Genomic DNA, 12,985 nt, shown 5'->3' with positions numbered 1-12,985 from the left:
AGAAACATTCATTGCAGTCCTCACCCTCCTTCCCTCAGATTATGATCATATTTGGAAATAGGGTGGCTACAGATGTAGTTAATTAAGATGAGTTATACTGGAGTATTGTGAGACCCTCGTCCAATATGCCTCTGGTGTCTTTATAAAAAGGAGAAATTTGGACACAGAGAAGTACACAGAGAGAACACCACATGGAGATGAAGGCAGAGATCAGGTGTTGCTTTTATAAACCAAGGAAGGATAAAGATCATCAGCTGCATTAGTGTCTTCTCATGCTGCTAAGAAAGACATACCTGAGACTGGGTAGCTTAAAAAGGAAAGAGGTTTAATTGACTCAGTTCCACAAGACTGGGGAGGCCTCACAATCGTGGTGGAAGAGCAAGGGAGGTCTTACATGGCAACAGGCAAGAGAAAGCTTATGCAGGGTAAATTTCCATTATAAAACCATCAGATCTCATGAGGTTTACTCACTATCATGAGAGCAGCATGGGAAAGAAATTCCTCCATGATTTAGTTACTTTCCACCAGGTGCCTCCATGTGGGAATTGTGGGAGCTACCATTCAAGATGAGATTTGGGTGAGGACAAGCCAAACCATTTCACCAGCAACCACCAGAAGCCAGGAGAGAGGCAGGGAACACACTCTCCCTCATGGCTGCAGAAGGAACCAACACTGTGGACACTTTAATCACAGACCCTCAGTCTCTAGAACTGTGAGGCAATACATTTACATTGTTTAAACTCCCTAGTTTGTGTGCTCAATTATAGCAACACTAGCGAACAAATACACCAAATCAGGTGTATTGGGAGAGCTACCTCCCAGAACCTTGGCAGTGCCATCCTGCAAGGAGACACTCTTCAGGTATTTTGCCTCTGATTCCTCCACCTCACTGTGTCTTCATCTCATGACTCTATGGGCCAACGAAAGGGCTGTGACTGAACCACAAAGTGGGCTGCTGTGTTAGTCACAGTTCTCCAGAGAAACAGAAGCAGTAGGAGATACATATGCACATGTGAGTGGGTGTATATATATATGGAGAGAGAGTGAAAGGGAGGGGTGGGAGATGGAGGGAGGGAGGGACATTATAAGAAGCTGGTTCTCAGGATCACGGGGGTAGGCAAGTCCCACGATCTACAGAGTGAGTCAGCAAGCTGGAGATCCAGGAGAGCTGAGAGTGTAGCTCCCACCTAAAGACCACTAGACTTGAGGCCCAGGAATAGCTGATGTTTAGCTTGAGTCCAAAGATGAAGGTGTTTCTAAATGTTTCTAACATTTAAATTGGCAGACTGAGTAAAGAGGATCTCCCTCCTTCAAGTAGGTTGGTCTCATACAACCAGTGGAAGGCCATTATAGAACAAAATGTCTGACCTCCGAAAGTAAGAGAGGGCATCTCAAGTCTAACCGACTTCAAACACTCAAACAGGGCAGCACTGCTCACAATAGCCAAAAGGTGGAAGCAGCCCACGTGTCCATTGATGGATGAATGGATAAGCAAAATGGGGTTGATCCATACAACGGAATATTATTTGGCATTAAAAGACAGGGACATCCTGTCACACGCTACCATGTGGACCTTAAGTACATTATGTTTAAGGAAATAAGCCACCCACAGAGAGGCAAAAACTACATGATTTCACTTACATGAGTTACATAGAGTAGTCAAATTCATAAAGACAGAAAAGGGTGGCTGTCAGGATTGGGAGGAGTAAAGAAAGAGGAGCTGTTGTTTAATGGAGACAGAGTTTTGGTTTGGAAAGATAAGAGATCAGGAGACGGATGGTGTGATGATGGTGAATGTTAGTAAGGTGAATGTCCTCAACAGCACTGAACTGCACATTTAAACATGATTAAGATGCTAAGTTTTATGTTACATGTATTTTACAACAATTTATTTTAAAAAATTAAAGCCTATCGTGTGCCTTGCAGAACAGGTGGAAGGTCTGCAGAATTAGGTACTGTGTTAAGTTTCCAGAACTGGCTGGACAGGAAACAGCAACTGCACCCTCTACTGCTGGTGCCCTTGCCCTACGGTGGCCATGAAGCTGGTCCTCTGACCATGAGCCGGTCCACTCTTGCACCAGACACCCAACCCTCGAGCAGCTTTTGTCTCTGGTGCCTAGTGTCAGCCAGCAGCCTCACTAGCAAAGTGCACTGGGTATGATACCACTCTCTGCACACTGCTTGCTTCCTGTCTCGGCATCCCAGGGGCACATCTGCAGGAATACATTCCAAGTCTGCACCCTGGCTATAAGCGAAAGCATGGGAAGAAAACATCCTGGGTCCTGCTGCAGGAACCAAGCTCAGAGCAGGCTAGACATTTCTCCCCAAAGACCAAGAGTACTTAAAAGGCACTGAGCAAACAGAAGAAGGGGAGCTGTCCAAAACAAATACCTCCCTTGTGTGTAGGTTATTAGGATAAAAAACAATGCTCGGTAGGTAACCATCACCAAGCGCATCATGGAGAAACAGCAATGTATGAGTGCAATTGTTTTTATTGTTGTTGCAATGATGTTATGATTCCTTTTATTGCCAGTGTAATACACTCTATTCTAGTAGATCTTAATGGTTGTTAATAAAATATTAATGCATTTTACTTATTTTTTCATATATTTTACTGCAAACATGCACTGATTCTTGTCACGTCCAATTGTTAGTCTAATAATTGACCTCCCAAGAGAGTAACCTTTAGTCTGTGATTAAATACAGGTTTCAGGAGGTAGAAGCAGAGGCTGCCAAAGTCCAGCCACTGTGCATTGGAGATCACTGGAGGGGAAAATCGTCTTAAAAGTGTCTTTTTTTTTTTTTTTAACTCTGAGAGGCATATTGCTGTCAGACAAGATGAGAAGCATGCATGGTTTGGAGTAGGATTCTCATAACCATGTTGCTTTTTGAAGTTACAGTCTTCTTGTCTACAAAACTGGTTAATTGCATGTGGTGTTCATGTTCGATGGGCCTTGCAGTATTCCACTCTTCTTACTCCCCAAAGCTCTGCTCTCTTTTTATTTCCCCCAAAGCCCTATGTTTTTTCTTTCCCTCTGCCAAACTTTACTCGACTGCTGTATTGGCATTTCTCCTTTGTTGTTTAGAATTACAATGCATAGTACAGCCATTTGTTTTTCTTTTTCTTTCTTTCTTTTTCTTTTTTCTTGGAGGGGCGGGTGGACAGAGTATCGTTCTGTTGCCACACTGGAGTGCAATGGAGCAATCTTGGCTCACTGCGACCTCCACCTCCTGGGTTCAATTGATTTTCCTGTCTCAGCCTCCCAAATAGCTGGGACTGCAGGTGAGTGCCACCACACCCTGGTAATTTTTTTTTGTATTTTTTAGTAGAGACAGGGTTTCACCATGTTGGCCAGGATGGTCTCAATCATTTGACCTCGTGATCTGCCCATCTTGGTCTCACAAAGTGTTGGGATTACAGGCTTGAGCCACTGTGTCCAGTCCAGTGCAGCCATTTCTAAGCTTCCTAAAACTTTAAAAATATGTCTGAAGTAATAAAGGCTGCCTTATCATTTGACAGTCTTATAAATTTGTTCTGTATTTGTTTCCTGCCACTATTGGTTGAAAAGAAAAAAAAAGAAAGAAAGAAGAAAGAAAGAAAGAAAAAGAGAGAGAGAGGGAGAAAGGGAGAGAGAGAGAGAGAGAGAGAGAGAGAGAGAGAAAGCAAAAAGAAAGAAAGAAAGAAGAAAGAAAGCAAGCTTGCAGTTGCATAAAGCATTGTTAATTTTATAGTGTCCTTAAATATGAAAATGACAAAGTTAGGCCAGGCGCGGTGGCTCAAGCCTGTAATCCCAGCACTTTGGGAGGCCGAGGCGGGTGGATCACGAGGTCGAAAGATCGAGACCATCCTGGTCAACATGGTGAAACCCCGTCTCTACTAAAAATACAAAAAAAATTATCTGGGCATGGTGGCGCGTGCCTGTAATCCCAGCTACTCAGGAGGCTGAGGCAGGAGAATTGCCTGAGCCCAGGAGGCGGAGGTTGCGGTGAGCAGAGATCCCGCCATTGCACTCCAGCCTGGGTAACAAGAGCGAAACTCCGTCTCAAAAAAAAAAAAAAAAAAAAAAGAAAATGACAAAGTTTCAGGTTATTCTAATTCCCCTTAATATTCTATGATTCCAATTAAGACTAAATAAATTTTTCCACTCTCAATTCCTAGAGGAGGAATACACACCTTTAAAAATAATACAGTGTTGCAAAACAATCTTCTGATGTCAAATGGAAACTTCCAAATCTCCAACTGGAAGATGAGTGGAAAATGGACCCATCCTGTTTAAAAGTCTTTAAATCCCAAGAAAAAGAGGTCTTTGGATTTACTCCTCTACCTCATGAATTGAACAGGATTCCTTTGAAGATAAAACTTACATATTACCATAGTTTGGTAATAGTGGCCTTTTGCATTTTTTGAAATTTCCTTTAAGAAGGTTAGAAAGCCTATCTTCACTAACGTTGAGACTTCCTGAAGGAAACCAGTGGGTTTTGGAGAGCTTCCCTAGGAGAATAATGAGACTTCTGTCATTTGTTTACCAGTGAATGCCTCAAAAATACGTGGTGCATTTATGGTAGAAACCAAAGCTACCTGGAGTATGATTTTCCTGCCTTCCCATTGGTGAGGTACATGGTAATGAGGTACACAGGCATGCTTGAATTCTTGCACCTACATGCACACTATAGAGATATTCATAATGTTGTTTCCCATGGCCCCAAGGTGCCCTGGGGATGCAAGACCATCACTAAAATGAAAATGTTTATTTTCATTTGTAATATTTTATCAAAATAGGACATTATTCAAACATGCCTCCTTATTTAAGAGCTGGACAGTGGCCAATCCCCCTTCTTGTTGGTCAATCTTCTACTGATTCACCAGAGATTCTTTCTGAATTTCTCAATTAAACGAAAAACAGATGCACATCACTTGTGAAGCAAATCTGCAAGTCTTGCAAAAGAGGTGGGATATCATAAAGGTGACAAAACTGTTGGAAGAATGGCTCAAATTACCTCTAAAGACACTGATTAATAGGTATCTTGGAGCGAGAGGGAAGTCAATAGTCCCATCACAGACTTACCATTACAGGATCTGTGGGATGTTGATTTTCTGGCTGGAAACCTCTGTGACCATGGTGCCTTTGTCCAATTCTTGTCCTGCATCCAAGAAGAATGAGGTATGCAGACAATCGAAGAGTGAACAAGACGAAGATGAGCTTTACTGAGTGTTGGAACAGCTCAGAAGAAACCTGTAGTGGATAGTCCTCTCTGCAGGCAGGTCATCCATGGAGTGTTCAATTCTCAGCAGAGAGAAGGCCCTGGAGAGGGTGGCTCCTTTCTGCCAGCAGGTTGCCTCTATAGCTCTCAGCAGACAAGGTACTTCCTCTTTGCAACTGGTTGTCCCATCATCTCCAGCTATCAGCAGAGAGTGTTTCTTTCTGCAACGGGCCATCTCATTGTCTCTCTACCCTCTTCCTTTTCTGGCCGTCCTCTCCCATGCTCTGACTGAGCCTGGACCTTCTATGGATCCCAGAGGGGAGGAAGTGCTTGCTGTTTGATCTATGGGTGCTCCTGCACCACCAACTCAGAAGGAGCCAACTCCTGCTTATCCTGGGCTCCTGCCTGCTCCTTTGAGCTGGAGGCTCAGGTCTGCAGCTGCACCCAGTAGGGCAGATCCTGTCCCCCGACCCCAAGAGCACAGGGAGGCTTGGATCCACAGCCACAGTTCGTGTGGCTATAGTCCTGCCCCCAGGAGGGTAGGCCTTCTGCCTGCTCCTTAGAGCAGGAGTCCTGGGTCTCCAGCTGTGGTTTGGATGTGTGCAGCTGTTCCAAGGGAGGTCCCGTCCCAACTCAGAAGGGGGCAGGGCTCCCACTGGCTCTATAGAGCGTGCAGCCCCAGCCTTGCCTCCCTGCTGCAGCCTGAAGCCACTCCCATCATTACCATCCTACATTTTTCTCCAGAGTTGTCACCATACATTCGATTCTATTTATGTATGTTTTGTCCCTGTTAGAATGTATGTTTCATGGCAGGCGAGATCTTTGTCTTTTTTGTTCTCCAATGAATTCCAAGCACCTAGCAGTGTGCTATCGAATACAGTAGATGTAGCTGTTCTAGCAATATTTATTCAATAAGTGAATGTCTTTCTTTCCCTTCTAGAATGTTAGTGAGCCTGAGGGCTTTGTCTGTTTGCTGTTGTTGTTACTGTTGCCATTACTCCTCCACCACAGGTCATTGAAAAATGCCTGATTCACAATAGGCACTCCATAGACACCTGCTGAATAAATAATGACGCATGCTTCCAATGAACAAGGTTTGAATAAAAAAGGATTGAAATATCCTTGGGAAAATTAATACAAATCTTGAATATTCTTGCAAAAAAAAAGACCTTCTTTATGAACAGTTTACAAAAGTGAAATATCATATAAAGCTTGTAGTATCATGCTATTAATCAATTCTATAATTAAATAATTGCAAAAAAATCACTGTGTTTACTCTTTGCTTAAAAATGTATACAGATTTATAATTATAAACTATATGTGTGTATAAACATGTATCTCTAGGGCATAATACATTTATTTTCATAATAATATTTTTATTTTTTCAAGATAAATTGCCAACTAAACTTCGTTTACTCCACTATTGCTTATAATATTGTTACCTCTGTTTTTAAATAGATGATTTTAAATGTCTTATTGCCAGTACCAACTCACCCTAAGTCAACTTGAGATTTCTTTTATATTTAATTTTATATCCTGCATTGGCCACCTATATTATACATGTCTACTGCCATATCATTTTATTAAAACTCTTCACACCCAAAGTTAGTTGGAAAATGTTTTATTATGCAGATGTGAAAAGTTTTCTTAAACTATCTTCAATTTAAAAATATTTCAGTTCCAACTTTATGCTCTAAATCACATTGTCATGAGGCTTCTATGTACAGATTGTGATTTTCTTTTTTTCTCTCATCTCAGATGATTTCTTTGAGAATCAAATAATAAATATATTTAAGACTCTTAACACATTTGCCAAATTGCTTTCCAAAAGGGTGACACCTAGTATATTGCCATCACTAATGCACAAGAATGTTTATTTCATTGAAACCTATTATTTTACTTGTTAATTTCATAGGCTTAAAATAGTTGCTCATTGTTTAAATTTCTGTCTTACTGCTGATGAATGAATTTGATCATTTCTCCATCACTCACTGGTTACTCAGTTGTATTTAATCTTTTGTATGAGGTTCTGCCTACCTAATCTTTCCCATTTGAGGTAATCCATATTCAAATCCTGGCTTTTGCATTTAATATCAACTTGACATTAGAAGTCACTTAAGCTCTATGAGTTTCCATTTTCTCACTTATTAAATGGGAAAACCACTTTAAATGGAAAATCTGGTTTCTTTCTCTGTTGCGTAGACTCATTATCCACAGCACAAGAATCCCAGTTTGATATGAAGTAGAAAGTCCTTCTTAGACTACCCTTACCTTACATCCCAGAGTAACAGTTTGAAACTTACCTCCCAATTCATGCTCCCTTCATGAACTTCATGAGCTCAGGAAAGGATGACATCACTTTTGCATGGCTCCAAGTCTGTATACACGCTCTTCCCTCTCTCTCAACTGACCTGCTGTGCCCTCCATTCTTTGCTTGGATAACTTTTCTTCACTCTTAAAATTCAAGTGATGATTTTCCTCTTCTTACTGGTTTGCCATTTCTGTGTCTTCCATTTCAGGTTAGGTGTCCCTCCTCTCTGTTCCCAAAGGACTTTTGCAGAGAGGTACTCCTCCACCCCTTGTTATTGTACTCTGTAGAAACTGATGGTGTCTACCACTTGCTACAGATTGGGAGCTCTCGGGGGGCAGAGTAAGGGATTGTTTCAGTATCTTAGTCCTATGCCTTGCAAAAGGATACTCAACACATTTTGTAGTAAACAAATAGATTAGTTGAGTCTCCTATGAGCCTACTTAAAGAAGATTATGAGATACAAAAGGAAATTCAGTTTTCAAACTCCTTGTTAAGCAGGAGATTACTATACTGTGGAGCAGCTTTTGTCACTGAAGGATCAAACCATCTACTACCCATGGGTCCACTCCCCTCCTCAGCTCAGTAAACTTCTGTGATCTAGGGCTCCTGGTGCTTCATTCTAACCTGGGGAAGTTCCTAGCTGCCAAGAATAGGCAAGCACAGAAGCCTGGGGTGCAGGTCCTGCCAACAGAGCTAATTGCAAAGCAACATTCTTTGGCAATTCCACAAAGAATGTCAGGACTGTCAAAGGTATGGACAGAGAGGCAGTGCCTACGTGCCTGCTGGGGGGTAAGTGTTTATACCCTTAGGATGCCAGGAAGGCAGGGAGCTGGCAGGAGGTGCCTTTGCCTTCTTTTACTCATTAGATGCATAAACTGTGCTCATGCACAGACTTCCTCAGGCACATCTCATCAGCTAAGGGAGCGAATCTGGGCTGCAAGGGGAAGTCTCAGGAGCCACCCAAGAGCTGTTCCTTCAGGGCAAGTTCCTTGCATCAGCTTGAGCTTGGACCTTGCTCTGTGAAATATATGCTCTGTTCTGAGGAACAAAAGCCATTTTAGACACAGCATCTAACCCTCTGGGGCTCAAAATCTGGAAAACAGCCTGCGAGTGAGAGTGGTGAGATAGGAGAGTCTCCAGCAGACTCATCATGAGATCACCAAGGCTGGGAATGATGTTCTCATGGGTCCTCCGTGTTCCACCAAAGGACCACCCTGTGTGTTGAGACAAAGGTACTGGAAAACTTAGAACTGCAGCACTATCTCCTAAACCCTGCTTCAAACAGGAGAGACTCAGTTACTATATCCTGGGCACTGTCACATCTCTGCCTTCCTCTGTCTTCACAATGCCTCACCATGTGGGCACCATCCCAATCAGTTGTTCAGAAAGAGCAATCTGAGATCTAGTGAATGATTTCTCTTGGTAATGCCACTCTGTAAATGGATTCTGGTGCTCTATTCCATTCAGATCTAGATGATTCAGCCCCCCTCCACCCACAACTGACTGTGGGCTTCCAGGGAGCAGCAGAACCACCCCAAGTGTCACAACCCAGAGTCACAGCTGAGCCCAGCCAGATCAGCCAAACTTCAGCCAACGTGAAGCTTCCTGAGGATAAATTATTATTGTTTTTGCCAAGATCATAACAATACAAATTCAATGTGTGAATTTTGCTTGACACTTTATTCAAACAAACCTACTGGGAAAAGTATATATATTTTTGAGACAATGGAGAAAACTAAACAGGAATTACATATTGCATGAACTAGCTGGTCCATGATATTAAGGAATTGTTGTTAATACTGTTAACTGTGACACTACTCTGTGAGTTTGTGAGTGTGCATGTTTGCTCCTTACTGTTAGAAATGCACGCCAAAGAAGTATGATAGGTAAATGAAATGATAGCTGAGAAGTGCTTTAGAATATTCCAACAAAAGAAAAAATTGGAAGAGGAGGAATGAAGCAAGAATGACAAATTTCCCATAACTGTTAAAGCTGGACAAAGTGCCCTTGGGTACTTTTCTGCACATTTGAAAATTTTCATGATTAAAAAAAAATGTTAGCAGTATTATCTCTGAGAATTGGAAATTGGGTGACTTTTCCTTTTTCATGCCTTTTAGGAATTTTCAAATTTGATACAGTAAACATGCATTCTGTTGGTTATATTAAAAAATATGTTTCACATCTTAAATTTTCTAGATAGCTGATGCTTAATGCTGAATCTCTCTCATCCATTTGTTTCACAAACCTTCCTGTGTTCTTTGAAAGAGGAGATAGAAAAATACAAACTAAGCTTTTCTTTGTGACTGTGGCAGATTGCAAAAATGCCCATGAGCTGCACCCTTCTTGATTTCATGCCTCTTCAGCTTGACCTTCCATCTCCCCCCACCAGGAGGTGAAGTCTGCTTCCCACTCCCTTGATAAAAGTTGGGCCTGCCTGTGATTCACCCTTAGAATATGGCAGAAGCGAAGATGCACCAGTTCAGGTGTAGGCTTTGCAGATTTTCTTTCTTCCTCTTCCTACCATTGCCAGGAGAAAACATCCAGGTTAGCCTGCTGGAGTAAGAAAAACCACTCGAAGTATAGCCATGCCATCCTAGCTGAGACCATCACGAGGTCAGCCCAGGACCTATACCCTCAAGATGACCAAAGATTTATACCCAGGTCCAGCCGAGAGAAACCAGCCCAGCCTCATGCCCAGAGCTGCCCAGTGCCAGGAGACCCCCGGAAAATACTCACTGCTTATATTGTATGCCAGTAGGGTTTGGTAGGGTTTGTGGTTATTTGTTACATAGCATTGTTATGGCTGCAGATAAAAGACACAGTGTTTCTGACTCCGGTTTTATGAAAATAAACCATGGCACTTGCTGAAGTGAAATGGTAGCGTTGAGGACTAGAGGTACATCTGCCTCTGCTCTCAAGGACCCCACTGTCTGGTGCTTTGGAACTTTGTTCTTTTAAACAAATATTGGGCAAGCTTTTACTATGACCAAGGTACTGTGCAATGCAGTGCCAGGAGTTCAGTTTTGTGGTCCCAGTTCCAAGGACCCACACTTAGCCAGAGTCAGTCACTTTTGTCCCTTTCCCTATGACAAAAACATAGGTGACCTCTTGTGCTTTGGATGGGGCTGTACTGGGAGTGTCACACAGTTTTAGGAGCAGTATATATCTGCTTTAAGGCTGAGGTGCTCAATTTTAGGAGCAGCATATACCTGCTTCAAGAGAATGTTTTTTCACAGACTGAGAAATCCCTCACTACATTAAATCCATTAAATGATGCTGAAGATCCACCTTCTTTCCAACAAATCCCTAGAGTTCCAGGCAGGAACTATCTCATGCAATTAAGGAGATAGAATCAAACAAGATATTTACTACAGATTTTTTTTTTTTGCACACACAGACATAATGAATTAAAAACTCTGAATAATAGAAAAACCAGAGCAGCTATCTATAAATCTATTCCAAAGAAATAAAAGTACAAGCTATACAATTTAATCCTCAGTGCTTTTTTTAAATGAAATGAAGCATTGTCAAATATTCATGTATGTTAAATTCCTTATAATTAAAATACTGACATATACTTAAAATAACAATATTCAAAAGAAATGACGAGATCTGTGACGCCAATTCAAAATGATGGTGTTTTCACTCCTGAATTACCCTAGACCACTGATCTGAGTACAAATTACAGTTTTTGGAAGTATGTACTTTCAAGATTTTATAAGTTAGTTCAATTCCATTGAACATATATGTTTTCAGTGCTTAGTCTATGCCAGAAATTATGAAGCTAGAGAAGACACTTTACTGCTACCAAAAATTCAACTGGATAATGACCTTACAATATCCTCCCATAGCAATAACCCCAAGAATCTGTATGAGCCTAGAAAGGAGACTTAGCCCAACCTGGGAGATACCTTCATTTGTGGGTATAGGTAGAGGGGTAGGGCGTGTTTTTTTTTTTTTTTTTTTTTTTGCCTCAGTCTTAAAAGATGAGCAAGAGTTAACCAAGTGAAGGAATATAGATGAAGGCTGGCATTAATAGAAAAGTTTTTTTTTTTTTTTTTTTGATGGAGTCCTACTCTGTCACCCAAGTTGGAGTGCAGTGGCATGATCGTGGTTCACTGCAACCTTGGCCTCCCGGGTACAAGTGATTCTCCTGCCTCAGCCTCCCAAGTAGCTGGGATTACAGGCATGTGCTACTATGCCTGGCTGATTTTTATATTTTTTAGTAGAGACAGCATTTCACCATGTTGGCCAGGCTGGTCTCGAATTCCTAATCTCATGATGTCTGCCCACCTAGGCCTCCCAAATTGCTGGAAATACAGGCGTAAGCCACTGTGCTTGGAAAGTTTTATCTCTGGTTCACAAAGAGCATGCCAAGGCTGGCAGGAGTTGGAGTCAATCATGGATGTCCATGTTAGGAGCACTTGGGGTTTGAATGCAGGGCTAGCTGATTCTAAAGTCTATAAACTTTCTATTATAGCTACCATCTTTCTTCCAGGAAGTATCTCCACTCCTTGTTGGAGGGGTGAGTGGTATGAAGCTCTTGTTAAGTTTCTATGGGTGAATATGAAAAAGCATCTTCCCAGGTCAACAGCAATGTGGACTGGAGATCAAAGTGGCTGATTACTGTGGTTGCAAGTCGAGCACAATTCTGAAACACATCTGATGTGCTCAGAGTCAACAAGCCTGCAGTATGAACGATTTCACGTACGTACATTTTATCATCCCCGTGAAGTCTGGCTAAAGCTCTATCTCATCCATGGAGCTGTCCACTCTGGTTCTGAATCATTCCAGCAAAATTACATTTGTACATATTTGATAATAACTGCTGACCAAAGCGGCCCTCATCCATCCAGTCTCTTCCTGTCTCCTCAACCCATCTTCCACTAGCGGCTGCTTATTTTCTAAGCTGTGACCAAGCTGGTCTTTTCCCTCTTCCAACCTGCCATCTTTTGGCCACACTAGTAGTGTGCTATTTGCTACCCCTCTGCTTAGTGTAAACTCTCCACCCTCTTCTCACCATGATCTTTGGATGCCTAGCTACTTCTCACCATGTAGGTTTCAGGTTAATGTTACCTCCTCAGTAACACTCAATCTAAACTTTCTGATCATTCAATCTAAACCTCCCCTGAGCACTATCCATCTCCATCACTAGTTCACAAGCTTTATGTCCCTTAGCTGTGACTTTCAGCTACTTTTTTTTCCCTTTTTTTTGAGAGGGGTTTGTACTCTGTTAACCATGCTGGAGTACAGCGGTATGATCTTGGCTCACTACAACCTCTGCCTTCCAGGTTCAAATGATTGTCCTGCCTCAGCCTCCCAAGTAGCTGGGATTACAGGCATAAGCCATCACGCCTAGCTAATGTTTGTACTTTTGGTAGAGATGACATTTTGCCATATTGGTCAGGGTGGTCTTGAACTCCTGACCTCAAGTGATCTGCCTACCTCGGCTTCCCAAAGCACTGGAATTAC

Source organism: Saimiri boliviensis, chromosome 2 (genome assembly GCF_048565385.1).
Source record: "Saimiri boliviensis isolate mSaiBol1 chromosome 2, mSaiBol1.pri, whole genome shotgun sequence".
NCBI classification, from domain to species: domain Eukaryota; kingdom Metazoa; phylum Chordata; class Mammalia; order Primates; family Cebidae; genus Saimiri; species Saimiri boliviensis.
Note: the sequence above shows the minus strand (reverse complement) of the source record.